This window comes from Ailuropoda melanoleuca, chromosome 2 (genome assembly GCF_002007445.2).
Source record: "Ailuropoda melanoleuca isolate Jingjing chromosome 2, ASM200744v2, whole genome shotgun sequence".
In the NCBI taxonomy this organism is placed as follows: Eukaryota; Metazoa; Chordata; class Mammalia; order Carnivora; family Ursidae; genus Ailuropoda; species Ailuropoda melanoleuca.
This window is the reverse complement of record NC_048219.1, coordinates 120,005,191-120,032,424: the sequence shown is the minus strand read 5'-3', so window position 1 is coordinate 120,032,424 and position 27,234 is coordinate 120,005,191. Positions and strand designations below refer to the sequence as shown.

At 36.0% G+C, this 27,234-nt stretch overlaps 1 protein-coding gene across 7 annotated transcripts in view; it reads right to left on the bottom strand.

Annotated features, from left to right (window-relative positions):
- The window catches only part of MBD5 (methyl-CpG binding domain protein 5), a 448,730-nt gene that overhangs the window by 88,916 nt on the left and 332,580 nt on the right, over positions 1–27,234 (bottom strand). The window lies entirely within an intron of this gene.

The window sequence follows — 27,234 nt, the reverse complement described above, 5'->3', positions numbered from 1 at the left end:
ACAAGAGGAGGGATTCTTGTGGCGATGGAACTGTACCTTGACTGTGGTGGAAGAAAGAACCTAAACATGGGATAGAATTGTACAGATCTAAAAACACACAGGCACACAAATGACTACAAGTAAAATTGGGGAAATCTGAACAAGATCAGTGCTTTGTATCAACACATTCTGGCTATGATATATTACTAGTTTTACAAGTGTTACCATCAGGGGAAAGGGGGTAAAGGGCACAGGGGATTTCTCTGTATGACTCCTCACAATTGCATATGAATCTATGATTAACAAAAATTTCAATTAAAAATATTAGTTAAAACTGATCCAGACTGACAGATTTTAGAATTAACAGATAAGAACATTAACACAGTTATAATAATTGTATTCCATATACTCAAAAGTATAAAGAGATATGCAAGAGGGAAAAAAAAAAGACCCATACTGAACTTCCAGAGATGAAAATTATGATTTATGAGATGAAAAATACATTGGATGGGATTAACAGCAGGTTGGACATTGCAGATCAGTAAATTTCAAGACATAATAATAGAAACTATCCAAAAATCAAACAAAGAAGAGACTGAAAAAAAAAAGAGTATCAGTGATATGTGGGCCAATTCACATGGCTTACTATATATGTAAGTGGAATCCCTAAAGGAGGGAAGATAGTGGGGGACAAAAAACATCTGAAGAAATAAAGGATGAAATTTTCCCCAATTTGATAAAAAACAACAACAACAAGCCAACAACTATAAACTCAGAGATTTAAGAAGCAAAACAAATTCCAAGCACAAAAAACATAAAACTACGCTAAAGTACATCATAATCAAATTGTTCAAAATCAGAGATAAAGAAGAAGTCTTAAAAACAGATGGGGGGATATTATATACATAAGAACAAAGATAACGATGATAGTAGAGTCTTCAGTGAAAACAATGTGAGAAGACTGTGGACTCTCATCTTTAAAGTACTAAAAAATCCCCTCAAACCTGTCAACCTAGAATTCTATATACAGCAAAAATATTTTTCAAAAATGAAGGTAACAAAGACTTTCAGATACACAAAACGTGAAAGCATTTATCACTAGCAGACCACAAGTATGGTAAATAAGACCCTTTAGGAAGAAGCAAAATAAAACCAGATTGAAATAAGGATGTAAGACAAAGTAACGGACAGCCTTAGAAATAGTAATTATATGATCAAACATACATCTCTCTGTCTCTCTCTCTCTCTCTTTTTTTACTGTAAGTAAGCTCCATGCCCAGTGCAGAGCCCAAGGTGGGGCTTGAACTCATGACCCTGAGATCAAGACCTGAACTAAGATCAAGAGTCAGATGCTCAACTGAATGAGCCACCCAGGTGTCCCTAAACACCCATTTCTTTTATCTTATAAACAGATTTTTATATTTAAAGTTTTAAAAGGATAACTGACAATTTAAATTTTTAAAATGTATTATAAGGTTTCTAACACATGAAAAAGTAAAATATATAATGATACCACAAAAGCCAAAAGAGGAGAAATGGAAGTACACTAATTATAAGTTTCTAATACTACAAGTGAAGTGATACAATATCACTTGAAGGTAGATGATGAGAAGTTAAAGATGTATATACTACAAACCCCAAACAATCAATAAATAACAAAATGAAGAGTTGTATCTACAGAGCCATTAAAGGAGATAAAAATGGAATCACAGAAAGTACTCAATCCACAAAAGGACAGAAAGAGAGAAAAAAAGAACAAAGAACAGATAGGACAAATATAAAATGGGAATCATGGGGCAAATAGTAAAATGACTGATTTAAACCTAACTACATCAATAACCATATTAAATGTAAATGGTCTGAGCATCAAATTAAAGGGCAGAGATTATCAGATTGTAGGTCTACAATTAGACAAGAAAAAGAGAAAAAAAAGGCATCCAAATTGGTGAGAAAGAAGTAAAATTGTCACTATTTCTAGATGACATAATACTATACATAGAAAACTCTAAAGACTCCATTGAAAAACTATTAGAAGTAATAAATGAGCCAGAAAAATTGCAGAATACAAAATTAATATACACAAACTGTTTGCATTTCTACACACTAACAACAAAGTAGCATAAAGAGAAATTAAGAAAAAAATTTCCATTTATAATTGCAACAAAAAGAATAAAATACCTAGGAATAAACATTACCAAGGAAGTGAAAGACCTGTACTCTGAAAACTAAAACACATTCATTAATGAAGTTGAAGATGACACAAACATATGGAAAGATAGTCCATGTTCATGGGTTGGAAAAATTAATGTTTGTTAAAATGTCCAGTCTACTCAGAACAATCTATATATTCAATGCAATCCCTATCAAAATACCAATAGCATTTTTTACAGAACTAGAACAAATAATATTAAATTTGTATAGAATAACAAAAGACCTTGAATAACCAAAGTAATCTAGAAAAAGAACAAAGCTGGAAGTATCACAATCCCAGATTTCAAGATATACTATAAAGCTATAATATCCAAACCAGTACAGTACTGGCACAAAAACAGACACATAGATTACGGAACAAAATAGAGACCAGAAATAAAATCATTTTTTCCATTGTTTTTAAAGATTTATTTGTTTATTTGCAAGAGAGAGAGAGAGAGCAAGCATGCATGAGTGGTGGAAGGGCAGAGGGAAAGAATCTTCAAGGAGACTCCCCACTGAGTGTGGAGCCCAACTCGGGGCTCAGTCTCACAACGCATGAGATCATGACCCGAGCCAAAACCAAGAGTGCAACGCTTAAGCCACTGAGCCATCCAGGTGCCCCATAAACTCATGTTTATATGGTGAATTAATCTACAACAAAGGAGGCAAGATATACTATGTGGAGGGGCATACACACACACACACACACACACACACACACACAATGGAATATCACTCAGCCATAAAAAGAAATGAGATCTTGCCATCTGCAACAGAGATGAACCTAGAGGGTATTATGCTAAGTGAAATAAGTCAGAGAAAGACAAATACCATATGATTTCACTTATATGTAGAATCTAAAAAACAAACAAATGAACAGACAATAAAAGCAGAAAAACACTCATAAATACAGAGAACAAATTGGTGGTTACCAAAGGGGAGAAGGGTTGGCAGATGGGGTGAAGGGGAGTGGGAAGTACAGGTTTTTAGTTATGGAATGAATAAATCAGTAGGATTAAAGGTACAGCATAAGGAATATAGTCAATGGTACCGTAATAGCTATATTTGTGGTGAGCAAAGCATAAGATATAGAGTTATTAAATTACTATGTTGTACCCCCAAAACTAACGTAACATTGTGTGTCAACTATACTTCAATAAGTAAAAAACAGATTGGGATAAATGCCCCAATAAAATAAAATGCAATAAAATACTGGACATGATAATAAACAAACAAATAAATAATAAAAAAGCAAAGCCCAAATGTATGCTGCCTATAAAAATCACAACTTAAATATAATAACATAATAGGTCAAAAATAAAATCATGGACAAAAATAAATTCTGTTAACACTAATACAAGAATGCTAGAAGGGGCATTTATGACAGCCAAAACGAAAAACAACCCAAATTTCATCACAGACAGACAGATAAACTAATTTTGATATATAGAGAAGCAAAATGTAACTCAGAAAAAAAAAAGAATTACTGACTTAAGAAACAGCAAGAATAAATCTCAAAATAATTCTCCTGAAAGAGGCCAAATGAAAAGAGAGTGTATACTGTATTATTCCATTTATATAAAGTTCTAGAAAGTGCAAACTAATCTATGGTGACAGCAGCTCAGTGGTTGCCTGGGGACAGCAAGGAGAATGGGAAGAAAAGGGAAGTAGGAATTAGAAATGAATATAAGGAGGGGCGCCTGGGTAGCTCCATCCCTTAAGTGTCAGACTCTTGATTCCTGCTCTGGTCAAGATCTCAAGCCCCACATCTTGGCTCTGCACTCAGGGGGGAGTCTGCTTGAGATTCTTTCTCCTCTCCCTCTGCTCCTCCCCCCACTCACAGGCTTGTACTCTCTTTCTCTCTCTCTCTCAAAATAAATAAATATTAAAAAAAAAAGAAATGAACATAAGGAAACTTTTGGTGGTTATGGATATGTTCATTTTCTTGATTGTGGTGATGGTTTCATGTATGTTAAAACATGAAATTGTACTCCTTATATATGTGTTGTTGATTGTATGTCAACTATATCTAAATAAAACTGTTAAAAATAAATAAGAGAAGGAACAACTCTTCCTTACAGAAGTATTCCAATCAATATAGGCAGAAGGAATAAGGGAGATAGAAAATTACTATTAGAACACCACACTAGTAATGGAGGCAGGCATGATCCATCAATAAATTCTAAACAAAGTAGGTGAATGTTTGAGAAGAAAGAAGATAACCACATGGTATCAAAGGATCTCCTTGCAAATATTTATTAATTACAAAGGGGAAAAATAGCAACTTCACAGTGGAGAAACCTGACACACACATCCTAAACCAAGTGATCAAGTTTAACATCATCAATAATAATATGTATCAACATCATGTGCCAGCTGCTATAATGCCCTGAAGAGGGTACATCACTTCCAATATTTGTCCCCCAAATGAATAATCTCAATTTAATCTGGACAAAGTATCAGATAAACACAACTGAGGGACACTCAACAGAATGCTTGACTAGTAATCAAAGTGTCAAGGTGATGAAAAGAGAAGGAGAGACTAAAGAACTCTTACAGATTGGAGGAGACTAAAGAGACATGAGAACTAAATATAATGTGGATTCCTGGACTGCATCTTGGGGAGAAAAAGTACATTAATGGAAAAAGTGGTGAAATCAGAATAAAGGGTATGGTTTGGTTAAGAATATTGTAACAATATTAATTTCTTAGTTTTGATAATTGGATGATGGCTATGCAGGGTGTTAATATTAGGGGAGGGTAGGTAAAGCCTATATGGAAATGCTCTGTACTATTTTTACAACTTTTCTACAAGTCTAAAATTATTGCAAAATTAAAAAATCTTAAAGACTAAATCACAAGCTTGGATAGGTGAAAAAGTAATAACAGATCTCTTACCTACTTTTACAGATCTTTTATTTGTATCTTGACCTACATAACTGCCTGAAAAAAAATTAATGAGAGAAACCTGGAGATGAAATGACTGGATTGAGGGTAATTTTGAAGAACTATAGAGACTAGAAGAGATGCTAGAAGACTAGATAATGAAACAGTTTCTAATTTTTTTAAAAAAGGAAAATATTTGGGGATTTTAAATTATAAACCAGTCAGGCTTTCAATCATGCTTTTTAGCTTTGTAAGATTTTTAGAAGGAATTAATGAACAGATAGGTTTACATGTACTTAGGAAGGAAGACAGTAGTAACCATGAGCTAGTTCAGCTTCACCAGGGACAAGTTATATCAGACTAACCTTAATCACTTTCTGAAAGGATTGCCTGCTTGGCAGATATAAAAAATGTTCTACTCTAGACCTGGTAACTTTGATTTCAAGAAGGTATTTGGCAAAATCACTAGAAATCTTGTGGACCAGATGGTAAAATAAGAGCTAGATGATATTTCAAAAGTTGTATATATTCGTTATTCACTGAATGACTATTTACAGGTTTATGACTCAATTCCTAGATTCAATCTCCTATTAGAATTCTCTATTGGCAGATCAAAAGGCTTTCTTGGCAGTCCTGCTAGGTAACCATTTCCCATTAACTAGTATGAAGATAAACTGAATTGGAAAAATGGTTGATAACTACAGAACAGAATTAGGATCCAAATATTCTTAAAGGAATTTTGAAAAAAAATAATCTTTAAAAAATAAGATTAAATGGAACATAGAGGAGATATAATTTATAGTATATGATATAAAAAATATTTTTTTTGGCTAACTGCAAGTTCACTAAATCTTTCTGTACAATGCAGTTGGTAAAAGGATTAACAAGATCACACTTACCAGAGAGTAATATTCACCCTAAATCAGAATGTGAAATTCTTCTGATAAACTGGAAGCATTTTGATATTTCACTCATCAAATTTCTTTAATTCATAGAAAAAATTAGAATAAATAAATCTTTGTGAAACAAGAGCTATATGAAAACAATGAGCTAGAGAAAATGACGGGAAAAGACAAATCCTTATTAATCACTGGTAGATTGTGAAGTCATATTCTTGTTGTGTCTTAAGTGCTAGCCTTACTTTAACTAGAACCAGTTCTACCTTATTTTATATATTAGGATTCCATAAAATCAATCTTTTAAAATATAAGGATTAGAAGACAGAAGAATAGGGGCCACAGGATAGACATCATGAATCAACCAGAGAATAATAAAGACAAATATAATCCAGTAGGCCATGTAATCAGCTTGCCAGGGATTGGCAGTCTTTGCTAAATAATCTGCTTCAATATAAATCCTTTTCCATTTCATCCATTTATTTCACAGACGCACACTATGGGCCTGAACTAGAATTCTGAGAGTGAGAATAGAGAGAAGGGATTTTACTCAATTTTTTGAGTAATATTTGGGATCTGAAATAAGCAGGTCTTAGTAAATATATGGCTGTGTGGGGCTTGATAGTGATGTAAGGAATGTAGGAAAGGGATGGCAAATAGGTTTTAATTCACATGCTATATCAGTCAGGTCCTGGCAGAAAACAAGATAGTACACTCAAATTGGGTAATCTGTGGAAAACTTTACCTATGAAGATGGGGGAAAGATTTAGTGGAACTGACAAGGGATACTGTATGATCCCAGGGCTAGCAACAGGAGACCTATTATCACCCCTAAGTCAGAAATGACCAGTTTCTGGAATTGAAGAGGTTGTTGATAGGAGTTATGTCTTTTAGTAAAGAAATACAGCCAACCAGTGGCAACCCGATGTAAGAATAAATATCTTTAACATCACTCCTGTCACACTTTCCATCTTCCGTGAATGCCTCTAAGCACACCCAATTGGAAGACAGGGCAAGAAATCTCTTGAAGTAGTCTTGCACAAAGGTGACTTCACAAAGAGTAGGGTAGAGAATAAGCAGGTACCAATCCTAATTGATTGACAGTAGTTGCCTGAAATACCATGTAGAAAAGGATTCTGTGATATCATCCAACCTCATTAGGACACATAAGCATGAAAGGCATATGCCCATTATGAGAATTGGATGAGGCTTAGCATGTGTGCTCGTGAGTTGTATGTCTGTAATAAGCATGGGATGAAGAAATGGCAGCACATGTGTCATACATTTTCCAACCCTGGACTATGAAGACTTTCACACTTCTAGTTTGCCTGAATGGTAAATGGCTATACCAACAATGAATAAAAAAGAAAATACAAAAGAACAAATTTGGGAGTGAGGATGATAAATTCAGTTTAAGGTATGTTGACTTTGAAATGTGTTGACTCTGAGATGCTCAAAGATCATCTATAGATATATGAATCTGAAGTTCTATGTGAAGTCTAGATTGGAAATAGGAGTTTTGGAATCAGTAGTTTATATGTGATTGTTGAAATCATAAAAGTGAACAGAACACAGAGTAAAAAAAGTAGTAGTTATGTATGAAATCAGGGGAATATCAACATTTTCAGTAAAGGGCATAGAAAAAGCCCACAAAAAGAAAAAGAGCAAGGAAAGTTAAAAGGTTACAAGCAGCACCAAGGAAGAGTAGATTCATAGAAACCAAGAAAGCAGAATATTTATAGAAGAAAGTTGCCATGAATGTCAAATGTCGAAGAAAAGGGAGTGAAAAATAGACTGAAAAATTTCTACAGTATATGACAATTAGAAGATTACTAGTGTCCATGGTTAGAGTAGTTCTAGGAATATAATATGAAAGAAAGCCCAGTTTCAAAGGAATGAGTAATTAATGAGAGTAAGAATGCAAATATAGCAAATAATAACATTTTGAATACAATGGATGAGGTGAAAGGGAGAATGAGTTGATGGTAGCTGGATGAACATAGGATTAAAGAGGATTTTTTCTTTAGAGTGACAAAGCAAATAAAACTAAAGTATGAGGAGTAGAAACTAATGGAGTAAAACTGAAATTAGAATGAGAGGACTATTAGAGATGCCTGGAGCCTGTTCTACCAATGTATCCCTGAGGGAATATGTCCTGCCCACAGTCCCTGTCTATCGTAACACAGGTAATATGGTATAGTTTCTCACCCCTCAATACAGGGGATTGACTGGTGGTAGGCACAATAGTTAGTTATCTATTTTGTTTTTTTATTTTTTTTAAGATTTTATTTATTTATTTGACAGAGAGAGAGACAACCAGTGAGAGAGGGAACACAAGCAGGGGGAGTGGGAGAGGAAGAAGCAGGCTCCCAGCGGAAGAGCCTGATGTGGGGCTCGATCCCAGAACGCTGGGATCACACCCTGAGCCAGAGGCAGACGCTTAATGACTGTGCCACCCAGGTGCCCTAAGTTAGTTACCTATTTTGAAAAGATGAGTTGAGCCAATTGGATTCTCTTTATTAGGAGTATGAACTAAGAAATATGTAAATAATTGGCTGATTAGCAGTATAAAGTCAGATGTAAGGGTGGTAATATAAAAAGAAAGGATACTGTACTCAACACCAAACCCCCCTCCCCAAATCCAATTAAAAAATGGTCAGAGGACCTCAATAGACATTTTTCCTAAGAAGGTCTATAGATGGCTAACAGCCACGTGAAGAGANGGGAAAAGACAAATCCTTATTAATCACTGGTAGATTGTGAAGTCATATTCTTGTTGTGTCTTAAGTGCTAGCCTTACTTTAACTAGAACCAGTTCTACCTTATTTTATATATTAGGATTCCATAAAATCAATCTTTTAAAATATAAGGATTAGAAGACAGAAGAATAGGGGCCACAGGATAGACATCATGAATCAACCAGAGAATAATAAAGACAAATATAATCCAGTAGGCCATGTAATCAGCTTGCCAGGGATTGGCAGTCTTTGCTAAATAATCTGCTTCAATATAAATCCTTTTCCATTTCATCCATTTATTTCACAGACGCACACTATGGGCCTGAACTAGAATTCTGAGAGTGAGAATAGAGAGAAGGGATTTTACTCAATTTTTTGAGTAATATTTGGGATCTGAAATAAGCAGGTCTTAGTAAATATATGGCTGTGTGGGGCTTGATAGTGATGTAAGGAATGTAGGAAAGGGATGGCAAATAGGTTTTAATTCACATGCTATATCAGTCAGGTCCTGGCAGAAAACAAGATAGCACACTCAAATTGGGTAATCTGTGGAAAACTTTACCTATGAAGATGGGGGAAAGATTTAGTGGAACTGACAAGGGATACTGTATGATCCCAGGGCTAGCAACAGGAGACCTATTATCACCCCTAAGTCAGAAATGACCAGTTTCTGGAATTGAAGAGGTTGTTGATAGGAGTTATGTCTTTTAGTAAAGAAATACAGCCAACCAGTGGCAACCCGATGTAAGAATAAATATCTTAACATCACTCCTGTCACACTTTCCATCTTCCGTGAATGCCTCTAAGCACACCCAATTGGAAGACAGGGCAAGAAATCTCTTGAAGTAGTCTTGCACAAAGGTGACTTCACAAAGAGTAGGGTAGAGAATAAGCAGGTACCAATCCTAATTGATTGACAGTAGTTGCCTGAAATACCATGTAGAAAAGGATTCTGTGATATCATCCAACCTCATTAGGACACATAAGCATGAAAGGCATATGCCCATTATGAGAATTGGATGAGGCTTAGCATGTGTGCTCGTGAGTTGTATGTCTGTAATAAGCATGGGATGAAGAAATGGCAGCACATGTGTCATACATTTTCCAACCCTGGACTATGAAGACTTTCACACTTCTAGTTTGCCTGAATGGTAAATGGCTATACCAACAATGAATAAAAAAGAAAATACAAAAGAACAAATTTGGGAGTGAGGATGATAAATTCAGTTTAAGGTATGTTGACTTTGAAATGTGTTGACTCTGAGATGCTCAAAGATCATCTATAGATATATGAATCTGAAGTTCTATGTGAAGTCTAGATTGGAAATAGGAGTTTTGGAATCAGTAGTTTATATGTGATTGTTGAAATCATAAAAGTGAACAGAACACAGAGTAAAAAAAGTAGTAGTTATGTATGAAATCAGGGGAATATCAACATTTTCAGTAAAGGGCATAGAAAAAGCCCACAAAAAGAAAAAGAGCAAGGAAAGTTAAAAGGTTACAAGCAGCACCAAGGAAGAGTAGATTCATAGAAACCAAGAAAGCAGAATATTTATAGAAGAAAGTTGCCATGAATGTCAAATGTCGAAGAAAAGGGAGTGAAATATAGACTGAAAAATTTCTACAGTATATGACAATTAGAAGATTACTAGTGTCCATGGTTAGAGTAGTTCTAGGAATATAATATGAAAGAAAGCCCAGTTTCAAAGGAATGAGTAATTAATGAGAGTAAGAATGCAAATATAGCAAATAATAACATTTTGAATACAATGGATGAGGTGAAAGGGAGAATGAGTTGATGGTAGCTGGATGAACATAGGATTAAAGAGGATTTTTTCTTTAGAGTGACAAAGCAAATAAAACTAAAGTATGAGGAGTAGAAACTAATGGAGTAAAACTGAAATTAGAATGAGAGGACTATTAGAGATGCCTGGAGCCTGTTCTACCAATGTATCCCTGAGGGAATATGTCCTGCCCACAGTCCCTGTCTATCGTAACACAGGTAATATGGTATAGTTTCTCACCCCTCAATACAGGGGATTGACTGGTGGTAGGCACAATAGTTAGTTATCTATTTTGTTTTTTTATTTTTTTTAAGATTTTATTTATTTATTTGACAGAGAGAGAGACAACCAGTGAGAGAGGGAACACAAGCAGGGGGAGTGGGAGAGGAAGAAGCAGGCTCCCAGCGGAAGAGCCTGATGTGGGGCTCGATCCCAGAACGCTGGGATCACACCCTGAGCCAGAGGCAGACGCTTAATGACTGTGCCACCCAGGTGCCCTAAGTTAGTTACCTATTTTGAAAAGATGAGTTGAGCCAATTGGATTCTCTTTATTAGGAGTATGAACTAAGAAATATGTAAATAATTGGCTGATTAGCAGTATAAAGTCAGATGTAAGGGTGGTAATATAAAANCCACCCAGGTGCCCTAAGTTAGTTACCTATTTTGAAAAGATGAGTTGAGCCAATTGGATTCTCTTTATTAGGAGTATGAACTAAGAAATATGTAAATAATTGGCTGATTAGCAGTATAAAGTCAGATGTAAGGGTGGTAATATAAAAAGAAAGGATACTGTACTCAACACCAAACCCCCCTCCCCAAATCCAATTAAAAAATGGTCAGAGGACCTCAATAGACATTTTTCCTAAGAAGGTCTATAGATGGCTAACAGCCACGTGAAGAGATGCTCAACATCACTAATCATCAGGGAAATACAAATCAAAACCACAATGAGATACCACCTTACACCTGTTAAAATGGCTAAAATTAGAATGACAAGAAATAACAAGTGTTGGTGAGGATGTGAAGAAAAAAGAACCCTTTGTGCACTGTTGATGGGAATGTAAACTGGTACAGCCTATGTGTTAAATGGTAAGGAGTTTCTCAAAACATTAAAAATAGAAATACCATATTATCCAAAAATTCTACTATTGGGTATTTATCTAAAGAAAATGAAAACAGTAATTTGAAAAGTGATATGTACCCCTATGTTTACTGCAGCATTATTTATAACAGCCAAGATATGAAAGCAACCTAAGTGTCTATCAATAGATGAATAGATAAGGAAAATGTGATTCACACACGTGCACAGACATACATAGGAATATTACGCAGCCATAAAAAGGGTAAGATTGTACCATTTGAGACATGGGTGGACCTAGACGGTATTATGCTAAGTAAAATCAGTCAGACAGAGAAAGACAAATACCATATGATTCCATTCATAAGTGGAATCTAAAAAAAATAATAAACAAAAAGCAGAATTAGACCTATAAATACAGAGAACAAACTGATGGTTTGCCAGAGAGGAAGAGGTTGGGCAAAACGGGTGAAGGGGAGAGGGAGATACAGCCCTTCAGCTGTGGAAGAATAAGTCACAAAGATAAAAGGCACAGCATAGGGTTATAGTCAATGATACTGTAACACCAATGTAACAGGCGAGATGATAGCTACACTTGTGGTGAGCATAGCATAACATATAAACATATCAAATCACTAACCTGTACACCTGAAGTTAATGTAAAGCTGTGTGTCAACCATACTCAAAAAAAAAAAAAAAGATAGTGTAGCAGCAATGAGCCATGTTAAAGCTAAAGTTAGAAAAAATAAAAACCATGAGTGGCTAAAGGAAGCATCTATAAGGTCTAGCTCTTAGAGAAACAGAAGAGGACAGAGATGTGTGGAGACAGGCAGAGTCTCCCTGAGAGACCATGACCATCTAAAGGAGATTCAGAGAGAAAAGATACCCTGATATCTTTCAAGTTATGGTTTATTGATGTCCATGTATTAACTCCTCTTTTATCTTAATATGAATGGGTTTCTGTTCCTTGCATCTTAAACTCCAACCCTAAGACAAGGACTAAAGCAAAGTCATGGAGGAGTCAAAATGCAAAGGGTTGCTCTGAAAAAGAAGGGAAAATCCAATCCTCAGTGATCTTAAGAAAGAAAGTAAGAATGGGTATTAATGCAGGAGTCAGAAGGAAGTCCATAGCTCAAACACATTTCTCAAAAAATGAGAAAGATTAAAATTAAATGAGTTGGAAAAGAACCACAAGTATTCATATTTAGGTCTTTAATCCATTTTGAAGTTATTTTTGTATATAATGTAAGAAAATGGTCCAGTTTCATTCTTTTACACGTAGCTGACCAGTTTACTGAACATCATTTGTTGAAGAGACTGTCTTTTTCTCATTGGATAATCTTTTCTGATTTGTTGAGATTAACTACCCATATAATTGTGGGTTTATTTCTAGGTTTTCTATTCTGTTCTATTGATCTATGTGTCAATTTTTGTGCCAGGACCATAAAGTTTTGATTACTATAATGAAGGAAATAATCAACAAAACTAAAAGGCAACCTATGGAATGGGAGAAGATATTTGCAAATGACACAACAGATAAAGGGTTAGTACTTCAAATATATAAAGAACTTAGACAACTCAACACCCAAAAAATAAATAATCCAATCTGAAACATGGGCTGAAGACAGGAACAGACATTTCTCCAAAGAAAACATACAGATGGCCAACAGACACCTGAAAAGATGCTCAACAGCATTCATCATCAAGGAAATGCAAATCAAAACCACAAGAAGAAATCACCTCATACATGTTGAATGGCTAAAATCAAACACACAAGAAACAGCAAATGTTGGCAAGCATGTGGAGACAAAGGAACCCTCTTGCACTATTGGTGGGAATGCAAACTGGAGCATCCACGTAGAAAACAGTATGGAGGTTCCTTACAAAGTTAAAAATAGAACTATCCTACAATCTAGTAGTCACACTACCAGGTATCTATCCCCCAAATACAAAAACACAAATTCAAAGGATACATGCACCCCTATGTTTATTGTAAAATAGCCAAATTATGGAAGCAGCCCAAGTGTCCATTGATAGATGAATGGATAAAGAAGCTGTGAGATATATATGTATCAAATGGAATATTATTCAGCCATAAAAAAGAATGAAATCTTGCCATTTGCAATGACATGGATGGAGCTAGAGAGCATAATGCTAAGTGTTAAGTCTGTCAAAGAAACACAATACCATATGATTTCCCTCATCTGTGGAATTTAAGAAACAAAACAAATGAGCAAAAAACAAAAACAAAACAGAGAGAGAAGGAGGCAAAGCAAGAAACAGACTCTCACCTACAGAGAACAAACTGGTGGTTGCCAGAGGGGAGGTGGGTGGGGGATGGGTAAAATAGGTGATGGGTACTAAGCAGTGTACCTGTGATGAGCACTGAGTAATGTATACAATTGTTGAATCACTGTATTATACGCCTGAAATTAATATAACACTGTATGTTAACTATACTGGAATTAAAATAAAATATTAAGCATCTACCTTCAGCTCAGGTCATGATCCCAGTGTCCTCCCAAGCAGGGAGCCTACTTCTCCCTCTCCTGCTCCCCTTACTTATGCTTTCTCTCTCTGTCTCTCAAAAGAAATAAGTAAAATCTTCAAAAAAAAAAAAGAAATTGAAGTGGTAGTCAAAGACCACTTCTCTCTTTTCTTTCAAGTTTTTTTTTTTAATTAAGTAAGCACTACTTCCAACATGGGTAGAGATTAAATGTCATGACCCTGAGATCGAAAATCATTGGTTCTACTGACTGAACCAGCCAGGCACCCCAAAGACCACTTCTCTTAAGAAACCCCAGGACCAGGTTATGTTTGTAGGTTCTACCAAATTTTTAAGACATATATAATTCCTATTTCACGTAAGTTGTTTCAGAAAATATGAAAAGAGCAAAAGGTACCCAAATTATTTATAAAAGCTAATATAATTCTGATCCTAATACAAGATAAAAATAATACTGCAAAAAACAATCTACCCACATGGTGAAAGTAGTATGGCAGAAAATAAGAATAGGACCTCATATTTGTTGAGGCAAAAATGTGTTCACTATTTGCAAAATCTTAAATCAGATTTGTAACATAAAGCAGTAAAATATATAACTAATACACTAGACAGTAATAATAACATTGCCTAAATTTCTACCTTAGTTATAAGCATGACCTTTTCTTTCTAATTCAGAATTATAATATATTCTCAGCGATTTTCAACAACTCTTCTTTTTACTCCCAATCTGTCCACTTCCCTTACTTGCCACTGTACTGTGCCACTGCCACTAATCCCTTATGTGTGTTAGGCTTGAACATGAACATCATGAACATCATGAACAGCTGCTCTGTCTCCTGTTTATTGGGGAGGAGGCTGGGCTTTCCTTTCTAAGTTGGTGAACTTCAGGTTAAAAGATCAGACTTCCCAAACCAGGATAAAAGTGAGAAGAGATAAGTGTCCTGGACAAGAAGATGTCTGCTACCAGTGCCCCCCGCCCCCCAAACCTGGTATGTCTAGTTAACTTGAGTTAGAATAATTTAGAAGCACTGGTTTATAAATCATGGGAATGAATGAAATTAGCAATATGTTCTTTCCTTTTGATTGTTGGGGTGTACAATCTTTCTCCTCATGGCTTCAGCATCTATTTCCTGCTAACCTGTGAAGATGACACAAAGCTAGAGATGTCTTTAAAAAAGAAATGCCAATCACAAACCATGTTGCTTTTCTGTTTTGTTATTTTAATTAGTAGGGAACCAGAAAAAAAACGTACTGTTCGCTTTACTTAATTCTACACTTTTGACTTGAGGTGATTTATTTCTTTACATTAGTATCATAGGGGTTAAAGAGTAGATCTGAAGCCTACTGAAAACAGATTAGGTGGCCATAAATTTAAAAGATTAGATAGGAATATTTTCCCACAGGATTGTCAAACTTCTCAGTTCCCTAAAACATGCAGGTAGTTTCTTTTTCCCTTTGTCCAGAAACTCTCACAGGAGTGAGAGCTGAATAATTTGTTAGAAGGCATTTATCTTTACCCTCTTTGGTCTCTATATAACCAAAAGTATATCAAAGGTCTGTGGCTTATATTTTTTCTAGAACTAATGACATCCCAGTAATGCAAAGCTAAAAGAAATACACCATAATTCCTAGTAGAGAATTACAGGATATATAAGAGGTTGAAGGGCAGTGAACTTTTTAAAAAGATTTATTTATTTATTTATTTTTAGGTGCAGAGAGAGAAAGAGAGAATCTCCAGCAGACTATTCACTGAGCGCAGAGCCCGACGGGAGGCTTGATCCCACGACCCTGATATCAAGACCTGAGCCAAAACCAAGAATCAGATGCTCAACCAACTAAGCCACCCAGGTGCCCTGGCAGTGAATTTTTTAAATGTAGTTTTAAACTGCTTCAATTTGCAATTACGCTGAATGAAGAAATGAAAGTGAATCTTTCATTGTAAATATTACCCCATAAATGAATACTAGACTAAAATATTTCTTTAAATACATCAGGAGATAATAATTCCAAAACTCATTGTAATGAGAAAGAATGGGACAGATTTTACAAATGCTGTCTATACTCCAGGCCTGACACAGACAAATACAGGGCAGCCATCCCGTAAAGGATGAAGGGAAGTTCCTCCAGTGAGCTAGCGTAGGGCAGACCATTTAGCACCAAGTCAGAGCTCAGGCTAGTTCTTTTTGGTTTAAGCTGTTGTTTGATTTTTTTGATTTAGAGCCACAATATAGATATAATACTAGTAAGAAGTAATTTGGAGAGATACTCAATATTATTTATCTTCAGGGAAATGCAAATCAAAAACACAATGAGATATCACCTCATACTTGTTAGAATATCTATCTAAAAGACAAGAAATAACAAGTGCACTGTTGTTGGGAATGTAAATTGTTGCAGCCATTATGGAAAACAGTATGGAGGTTCCCCAAAATATTAAAAACAGAACTACCATATGATCCAGCAATTCCACTTCTGGGTATTTATCCAAAGGAAAAAAACCACATTAATTTGAAAAGATGTATGTACCTCAATGTTCAGTGCAATAATATTTACAATAGCCAAGATATGGAAATTACCTGAGTCTATTGATGAATGAATGAATAAAATATGATATATATTTAATATATATTATTATTATATATATTATATAATATATAGAAATATCAAATCATTATAAAGTATACCTGAATTAATATAACATTATATGTGAATTATTCCTCAATAAACAAAAAGTAGTAATTTGAAGGATGAGACACAACTTAAAAAGGCAGGGAACAAAGCTCTTTCAGTACTCAGGGTATGGTGAACATCAGTGGTTCCTGAACTGTAGAGTGCTCAAGAATTACCACTGTCATTTGTTAAAATGCAGATGTCCAGACCAGACTGATGGTATTCTGATTGAGAAGCTATAGCATAGCATTTATTCATCTCTATTTTTTTAATGATTTTTTATTATATTATGTTAGTCACCATACAGTACATCCCCTGATTCCAATGTGAAGTTCGATGCTTCATTAGTTGTGTATAACACCCAGTGCACCATGCAATACATGCCCTCCTTACTACCCATCACCGGTCTATCCCAATCCCCCACCGCCCTCCCCTCTGAGGCCCTCAGTTTGTTTCTCATAGTCCATAGTCTCTCATGTTTCATTCCCCCTTCTGATTACCCCCCTTTTCTTTATCCCTTTCTTCCCCTACCGATCCTCCTAGTTCTTATGTTCCATAGATGAGAGAAATCATATGATAATTGTCTTTCTCTGCTTGACTTATTTCACTTAGCATTATCTCCTCCAGTGCCGTCCATGTTGCAGCAAATGTTGAGAATTCGTTCTTTCTGATAGCTGAGTAATATTCCATTGTATATATGGACCACAGCTTCTTAATCCAGTCATCTGTTGAAGGGCATCTCGGCTCCTTCCATGATTTGGCTATTGTGGACAATGCAGCTATGAACATTGGGGTGCATATGGCCCTTCTCTTTACTACGTCTGTATCTTTGGGGTAAACACCCAGTAGTGCAATGGCTGGGTCATAGGGTAGTTCAATTTTTAACTTTTTAAGGGACCTCCACACTGTTTTCCAGAGTGGCTGTACCAACTTGCATTCCCACCAACAATGTAGGAGGGATCCCCTTTCTCCACATCCTCTCCAACAATTGTTGTTTCTTGCCTTGTCTATCTTTGCCATTCTAACTGGCGTAAGGTGGTATCTCAGTGTGGTTTTGATTTGAATTTCCCTGATGGCTAATGATTTTGAACATTTTTTCATGTGTCTGTTAGCCATTTGTATGTCTTCATTGGAAAAGTGTCTGTTCATATCTTCTGCCCATTTTATGATTTGTTTATTTGTTTCTCGTGTATTGAGTTTGAGAAGTTCTTTGTAGATCTTGGATACCAGTCCTTTATCTGTGGTGTCCTTTGCAAATATATTCTCCCATTCCGTGGGCTGTCTCTTAGTTTTTTTGACTGTTTCCTTGGCTGTGCAGAAGCTCTTTATCCTGATAAAGTCCCATAAGTTCATTTTATCTTTTATTTCTCTTGCCTTTGGAGATGTGTCGTGAAAAAGGTTGCTCTGGCCGATGTCATAGAAGTTGTTGCCTATGTTCTCCTCTAGAATTTTGATGGATTCCTGTCTCACATTGAGGTCTTTCATCCATTTGGAGTTTATTTTTGTGTATGGTGTGAGAGAGTGGTCAAGTTTCATTCTTTTGCATGTAGCTGTCCAATTTTCCCAGCACCATTTATTGAAGAGACTGTCTTTTTTCCACCGGATGTTTTTTCCTGCTTTATCAAAGATTAGTTGCCCAAAGAGCCGAGGGTCCATTTCTGGGTTCTCTATTCTGTTCCATTGGTCGATGTGTCTGTTTTTGTGCCAGTACCATGCTGTCTTTGTGATCACAGCTTTGTAGTACAGCTCGAAATCCGGCATTGTGATGCCCCCAGCTTTGTTTTTCCTTTTCAACAGTTCCTTGGAGATTCGGGGCCTTTTCTGGTTCCATACAAATTTAAGGACTATTTGTTCCAGTTCTTTGAAAAATGTCCTCGGTATTTTGATCGGGATAGCATTGAAAGTGTAGATTGCTCTGGGTAGTATGGACATTTTAACTATGTTAATTCTTCCAATCCATGAGCATGGAATATTTTTCCATCTTTTTATGTCTTCCTCAATATCTTTCAAAAGTGATCTATAGTTTCTAGCATATAGGTCCTTTACGTCTCTGGTTAAGTTAATTCCAAGGTAACGCATGGTTTTTGGTGTTATTGTAAATGGGATGGATTCCCTAATTTCTCTTTCTTCAGTCTCGTTATTCGTGTATAGAAATGCAACTGATTTCTGGGCATTGATTTTGTATCCTGCCACCTTACTGAATTGTTCTATAACTTCTAATAGTTTGGGAGTGGATTCCTTTGGGTTTTCCATATAGAGTATCATGTCATCTGCAAAGAGAGACAGTTTGACTTCTTCTTTGCCGATTTGGATACCTTTGATCCCTTTTTGTCTTCTGATTGCTGTTGCAAGGACTTCTAGTACTATGTTGAATAATAGTGGCGAGAGTGGGCATCCTTGTCGTGTTCCTGATCTTAAGGGAAAGGCTTCCAGCTTTTCCCCATTGAGAATAATGCTTGCAGTAGGCTTTTCATAGATGGCTTTTATGAGATTGAGAAATGTACCCTCTATTCCTACACTCTGAAGGGTTTTAATCAGGAAAGGATGCTGTATTTTGTCAAATGCTTTTTCTGCATCAATTGAGAGGATCATATGGTTCTTGAGTCTTTTCTTGTTGATATGATGTATCACATTGATTGATTTGCGAGTGTTGAACCATGCTTGCATCCCAGGTATGAATCCCACTTGGTCATGATGGATAATCCTTTTAATGTACTGTTGGATTCTATTAGCAAGGATCTTGTTGAGGATTTTGGCATCCATATTCATTAGAGAAATCGGTCTGTAATTCTCCTTTTTGAGGGGGTCTTTGCCTGGTTTGGGGATCAAGGTAATATTAGCCTCATAGAATGAGTTTGGTAGCTTTCCTTCTGTTTCTATTTTTTGAAATAGCTTTAGGAGAATAGGTATTATTTCTTCTTTGAATGTTTGGTAGAATTCCCCAGGAAAACCGTCTGGGCCTGGAGTTTTATTATTTGGAAGGTTGTTTATCACTGACTCAATTTCTTCATAGTTAATTGGCCTATTTAAGAAATCTATTTCTTCCTGTTTCAGTCTTGGTAGTTTATAGGTTTCCAGGAAGGCCTCCATCTCTTCCAGATTGTTTAGTTTTTTGGCATATAGCTGTTGATAAAAGTTTCTAATAATCCTTGCAATTTCAATGGTGCTGGTCGTGACCTCTCCCTTTTCAGTCATAATTTTAATAATCTCAGTCCTTTCTCTTTGTTTTTGGACAAGTTTTGCCAGTGGTCTATCAATTTTATGGATTCTCTCAAAGAACCAGCTTCTAGTCCTGTTGATCTGCTCTACTGTGGTTCTGGTCTCTAATTCATTGATTTCTGCTCTAATCTTGGTCAACTCCTTCCTTGTCAGTGGGTTAGGCCTGTCCCTCTGTTGCTGTTCCAGTTTCTTGAGGTGAGAATATAGAAACTGCATTTTAGATTTTTCTATTCTTTTGAGTGAGGCTTGGATGGCTATGTATTTCCCCCTTAGGACTGCCTTTGCAGTATCCCATAGGTTTTGGACCGTTGTGTATTCATTCTCGTTGGTCTCCATAAATTGTTTAATTTGTTTTTTGATTTCCTGGTTTATCGAGTCATTCTTGAGCAGGATGGTTCTTAGCCTCCAAGTGTTTGAGTTTCTTCCAGGTTTTTCCTTGTGGTTGAGTTCCAATTTCAGAGCGTTGTGGTCTGAGAATATGCAGGGGATAATTTCAATCTTTTGGTATTGGCTGAGACCTGTTTTGTGTCCCAGAGCATGATCTATTCTTGAGAATGTTCCATGGGCATTTGAATAGAATGAGTATTCTTTGGTTCTGGGGTGTAGTGTTCTATATATATCTATGAGGTCCAACTCGTCGAGTATGGCATTCAAAGCCTTTGATTCTTTGCTTAGTTTTTGCCAGGGTGTTCTGTCTATTTCTGATAGTGGGGTGTTGAGGTCCCCTACTATTACTGTGTTCTTATCTATATGTCTCTTTATTTTGGTTAAGAGTTGGCTTGTGTATCTTGCTGCTCCCCTGTTGGGGGCATATATATTAATAATTGTCATATCCACTTGTTGAATACTTCCTTTAAGAATAATATAGTGCCCTTCTGTATCTCTCTCTATGGCCTCTAGTTTAAAATCCAGTCTATCTGATATGAGAATTGCTACTCCAGCTTTCTTTTGAGGTCCATTTGCGTGGAAGATGGTACTCCATCCCCTTACTCTAAGTCTGAATGCATCTTTGGGTTCAAAATGAGTCTCTTGTAGACAGCAAATGGATGGGTCATGTCTTTTTATCCAATCTGCAACCCTGTGGCGTTTTATGGGAGAGTTTAAGCCATTTAGATTGATAGAGATTATTGACAGATATGATTTTAATGATGCCATTTCTCTTTAAAGTCTTTGTATCGGTTGTGACTTGCTGCTCTGTATCACTCTTGGGGCCTTTTTACCTTTATAGAGCCCCCCTTAATATCTCCTGTAGGGCTGGTTTCGTGGTTACGAAATTGGTTAATGATTGGCGATTTTGGAACGTCTTTATTTCTCCATCAATTCTGAATGACAGCTTTGCTGGATAAAGGATCCTTGGCTGCATGTTTTTCTCTGAAAGAGCTTTAAAAATGCCCCCCCAAGCCTTTCTCTCATTCCAGGTCTCTGTAGACAGGTCTGACGTAATCCTGATACCTTTGCCTTGGTACGTGAGAAATTTCTTTGCCCTGGCCGCTTTCAATACTGTATCCTTGGATCTAATATTTGCGAATTGCACTATGACATGCCGTGGCGTAGGTTTGTCCTGGTTGAGCTTGGATGGGGTCCTCTCTGCCTCTTGGACACGAATGCTTGTTTCCCTTGCTAGATTAGGGAANATTTGGTAGAATTCCCTAGGAAAACCGTCCGGGCCTGGAGTTTTGTTATTTAGAAGGTTGCTTATCACTGACTCAATCTCTTCATAATTAATTGGCCTGTTTAANAATTGGCCTATTTAAGAAATCTATTTCTTCCTGTTTCAGTCTTGGTAGTTTATAGGTTTCCAGGAAGGCCTCCATCTCTTCCAGATTGTTTAGTTTTTTGGCATATAGCTGTTGATAAAAGTTTCTAATAATCCTTGCAATTTCAATGGTGCTGGTCGTGACCTCTCCCTTTTCAGTCATAATTTTAATAATCTCAGTCCTTTCTCTTTGTTTTTGGACAAGTTTTGCCAGTGGTCTATCAATTTTATGGATTCTCTCAAAGAACCAGCTTCTAGTCCTGTTGATCTGCTCTACTGTGTTTCTGGTTTCTAATTTATTGATTTCTGCTCTAATCTTGGTCAGCTGCTTCCTCGTGAGTGAATTAGGCCTGTCCCTCTGTTGCTCTTCCAGCTTCTTGAGGTGAGAATATAAAAACTGCATTTTAGATTTTTCTATTCTTTTGAGTGAGGCTTGGATGGCTATGTATTTCCCCCTTAGGACTGCCTTTGCAGTATCCCATAGGTTTTGGACTATTGTGCTTTCATTCTCGTTGGTCTCCATAAATTGTTTAAATTGATTTTTGATTTCCTCGTTTATCGAGTCATTCCTGAGCAGGATGGTTCTTAGNTCTTGAGCAGGATGGTTCTTAGCCTCCAAGTGTTTGAGTTTCTTCCAGGTTTTTCCTTGTGGTTGAGTTCCAATTTCAGAGCGTTGTGGTCTGAGAATATGCAGGGGATAATTTCAATCTTTTGGTATTAGTTGAGAACTGTTTTGTGTCCCAGAACACAGTCTATTCTTGAGAATGTTCCATGGGCATTAGAATAGAATGAGTATTCTTTGGTTCTGGGGTGTAGTGTTCTATATATATCTATGAGGTCCAACTCGTCGAGTATGGCATTCAAAGCCTTTGATTCTTTGCTTAGTTTTTGCCAGGGTGTTCTGTCTATTTCTGATAGTGGGGTGTTGAGGTCCCCTACTATTACTGTGTTCTTATCTATATGTCTCTTTATTTTGGTTAAGAGTTGGCTTGTGTATCTTGCTGCTCCCCTGTTGGGGGCATATATATTAATAATTGTCATATCCACTTGTTGAATACTTCCTTTAAGAATAATATAGTGCCCTTCTGTGTCTCTAACTATAGTCTTTAGTTTAAAATCCGATCTATCTGATATGAGAATTGCCACCCCAGCTTTCTTTTGAGGTCCATTTGCGTGGAAGATGGTACTCCATCCCTTTACTCTCAGTCTGAATGCATCTTTGGGTTCAAAATGAGTCTCTTGTAGACAGCAAATGGATGGGTCATGTCTTTTTATCCAATCTGCAACCCTGTGGCGTTTTATGGGAGAGTTTAAGCCATTTAGATTGATAGAGATTATTGACAGATATGATTTTAATGATGTTGCCAGTAAAGTCTTCGTTTGTATCGGTTGTGACATTCTGTTCTGTATTACTCTTGGGGCCTTTTTACCTTTATAGAACCCCCCTTAATATCTCCTGTAGGGCTGGTTTTGTGGTTACGAAATTGGTTAATGACTGGCGATTCTGGAACGTCTTTATTTCTCCATCAATTCTGAATGATAGCCTTGCTGGATAAAGGATCCTTGGCTGCATGTTTTTCTCTGAAAGAGCTTTAAAAATGCCCCCCCAACCCTTTCTCTCATTCCAGGTCTGTGTAGACAGGTCTGACGTAATTCTGATACCTTTGCCTTGGTACGTGAGAAATTTCTTTGCCCTGGCCACTTTCAATACTGTATCCTTGCATCTAATATTTGCGAATTGCTCTATGACATGACGTGGCGTAGGTTGTTGTGGTTGAGCTTGGGAGGGGTCCTCTCTGCCTCTTGGACACAAATGTTTGTTTCCCTTGCTAGATTAGAGAAGTTTTCAGCTACAATTTGTTCAAATATCTCTTCTAGACCTCTGTTTTTCTCCACCCCCTCGGGGATTAGGCATCTCTATTTTTAACAAACACCTCCAGGTAATTTTCATAGAACAGAAAGTTTGGATACAGTATGTTGAAAAACACTGGTGTATAATATAAAAAAGGAATAAAATATTTGGCAGTTCTCCAGTTGATTTTGTCAATAAAAAACAATCAAACCCCATAACAAAGACTTGGAATTTGGATTTATGCTGTGTTACTGTGTCTTGTCTACACTGCTCTTATTATAGAAATGGCTATAGCAATAAAGAAATGCGATATCATGTCTTTAAGAAAGCCCATTCTAACATGAATTTTGTCTACTTCATTAGAAAAATAGACATTTTCAATAAATAGCACCATTTTTATATTCAGAAAAAAATGAAGTAATTTCTACTTTGTGATAAAAAAAGTAAAACAGAAATTTATACCAGACTGAAGGAAGCTACAGAAAAAAAAATTTAATGTTCCATTTGTTTTTTAATAATTCGAGTTAGAAAGAACAGAAAAAAATACATATAAAGGTCAACAAATGTTATTTTATAGAATACATGTTGTGTATTTATATTCCTTGAGGAACAAATGCAAAACCTAAGACAAATGAATATTAACTGTTTTCAGAATAATGATTTGTAAATATTTGCTTTTATCTGACAAGTTTATCAATATGTCTATTAGCTTTCAGGCTATTAAGCTTTGACAAGATACAGACTAATTGAAGAAATATGACTATTGGAAAAATATCTGGAAGCTTCCATTAATTCTTACTTACATGCTTACTAATATCAGGCAGATGAACACATTAGATGGGAATGCTGCCTGCTGATAAGAAACTCGTTCTTTGTTTTAGGTGACGCCCAAAGTACATTACTTATGAAATATATGATGTCAAAAGAAAAGCATTCTAGAATCAAAAATTACTTTCAGGCCAGAAAAAGAGATTTAAATAGTATAAAATACATTAAATAATCTGGGTATTTGCTAAAATTCAATGCAGAGAAATATTAAGTCATTGAGTCATTCAGTCTGAGCAAAGCAAGAATATGTCAAAAATATACCTGGGCTGCAAACTGAACCTGAAAATTTTTGTTTGTTAGTGTGCTAAAATATAAACTCATGTGATACAACTATTTTTAGATATGAATTTTTTTGCCTAGTAAGAACTGTTCTTTAACATTGTTTTCTGAAACTTATCTAAAAAATAATCAACATTTCTCTAAGCCCTTTATGGAAGATAAAAAAACAACTTGAAACATACCTTGAGACTATCTAAGATTAAATAAAATATTCAGAAATCTCAAAACACTTTCTTCTCTGGTCTCTTCTATTATAAGGTTTATTGAAGAGTCCTGGGAGTTTCAACTTACTGATTTGAAATGCAGACTTTACAGACTTATGCAGAGTGATTTATGAATGTTCCTGTTAAGGTATATAACCATTCCTATCCTAATCAGGCTCTTTTATTTGCTTTTCTTAGAGAAATACTAAAAGGAATTCCCAAAGAGGTTAATAGGAAGAACATCTGAAAACCAAAAAGGGTAAGAGTGTGTGGTGCATGTTCTATTTAAACTTTTTAATTAAAAATTATTGCTATGGACTGAGTTGAGTGCCCCTAAAATTCTATTTTGAAGTCTTTAAACCCCCCCCCACTATGATAGCATTGGAGAGAGGACCTTTCAAGAGGTAATTAAGGTTAAATGAAGTCATAAGGGTGGGGTCCTTGTCCAATTGACAAGTGTCCTTATAAGAGGAGAAAGAGACATTAGGAGTGGGACAGCATGGAAAAGGCCATGTGAGGACATAGCAACAAGGCAGCTATCTGAGGCAAGCCAAGGAGAGAGACTCCAGGATAAAGCAAGGTGTCCTGCTGACACCTCGGTCCTGGACTTTAGCCTCCAGAATTATAAGAAAATAAGTATCTACTGTTCAAGTCATGCAGTCTGTGGTAGTTTGTACAGCAGCCTTATAAAACTATTATAATTATATTGTGTATATAACGTATATGTCATATATGCGAGTTACGAAGCATAATAATAAATGCCCATGGACACATACCTAACCTCTAATCTCTAAATTACTGCCCCAGAAAGCATCATTACTTTAAATTTTGTATTCATCATTCCTTTCCTTTTGAAAAAAAAAGTTTTACTACATACTTAGTGATCTCAAAACATATTTTGTTCTGTTGGTCAAGTTGTCTATCCTTCTGCCAACACCACACTTTCCTCAGTTCTCAACTTTGTAACAAATATTGTTATCTGACAGAACAAATTCATTTACCTTATTCTTCTTTAGGAGTCTGTTGGCTATTCTAGACTCTTTGCTTTCCCATGTAAAATTTAGACTCAAGTAGAGTTCCTCAAAAACCTCATTAGGATTTTTCACTGGAATCACATTGATCTATAAACCAATTTGGAAAAAACTGACATCTTGTCTATATTTAATCAAAAATACTACTGCAACTCTCCATTTAGACTTAATGTTCCTCAATAAAGTTTGTAGCTTTTTCATAAAGATCTTGCACACTTTTATTTCCTTGTATTTTATGTCTTTGTGGAGGTAGTAAGTAGTATCTTTTCTAACTTTTTTTTAGAGTTAGAAATGCCATTTATTATTGTATGCTGATTTTATAGTCAGTCTCCTTGCTAAACTCTCATTATATTTTTATAATGGGTTACCTATAAATTATTCTGAGTTTTCTTTCTTTGTAGATAGCATGCCATCTACAAAAGAATATAGTTTAATTTCTTCCTTTCTGAATGGTTATATTTGAAATTTCTTTTCTGTTCTTTTTGTAGGGACTCTGATCTCCACCACAATGTTAAATTGTCTTGTTCCAAATTTAAAGAAAATACCTATAGTAATTTATTGGTAAAAATGATATTTGCTGCATATTCTTGATAGATACCCTTTATCAAGTTAGGGAATCTTCCCTTCCTTTTCAGTTTTGCTAAGAGGTCTTTTTTCTCCTTCATGAATGAGTCAACTAAAATTAAAAAAAAAATCTATCGATGCATTACTAGGTATTTATCCAAAGGATACAAAAATGCTGATTTGAAGGGATACATGCATCCTGATGTTTACAGCAGCACTATCAACAGTAGCCAAATTATGGAAAGAGCCCAAATATCCACTGACTGATGAATGGATAAAGATGAAGCGTGTGTGCACGTGTCCGTGCGTGCACGTGTCCGTGCGCACGCGCACACACACACACAGGAATATTACTCAGCCATCAAAAAGAATGAAATCTTGCCATGTGCAACAACATGGATGGAACATGCATCCTGATGTTTACAGCAGCACTATCAACAGTAGCCAAATTATGGAAAGAGCCCAAATATCCACTGACTGATGAATGGATAAAGATGAAGCGTGTGTGCACGTGTCCGTGCGTGCACGTGTCCGTGCGCACGCGCACACACACACACAGGAATATTACTCAGCCATCAAAAAGAATGAAATCTTGCCATGTGCAACAACATGGATGGAACTAGAATCTATTATGTTAAATAGGTCATTTACTTATTAAGACAAATACGATTGTATTGATTTCACTCATATGTGGAATTTAAGAAACAAAACAGATGAACATAGAGGAAGGGAAGGAAAAATAAAATAAAATAAAAAGAGAGAAGGAGGAAGT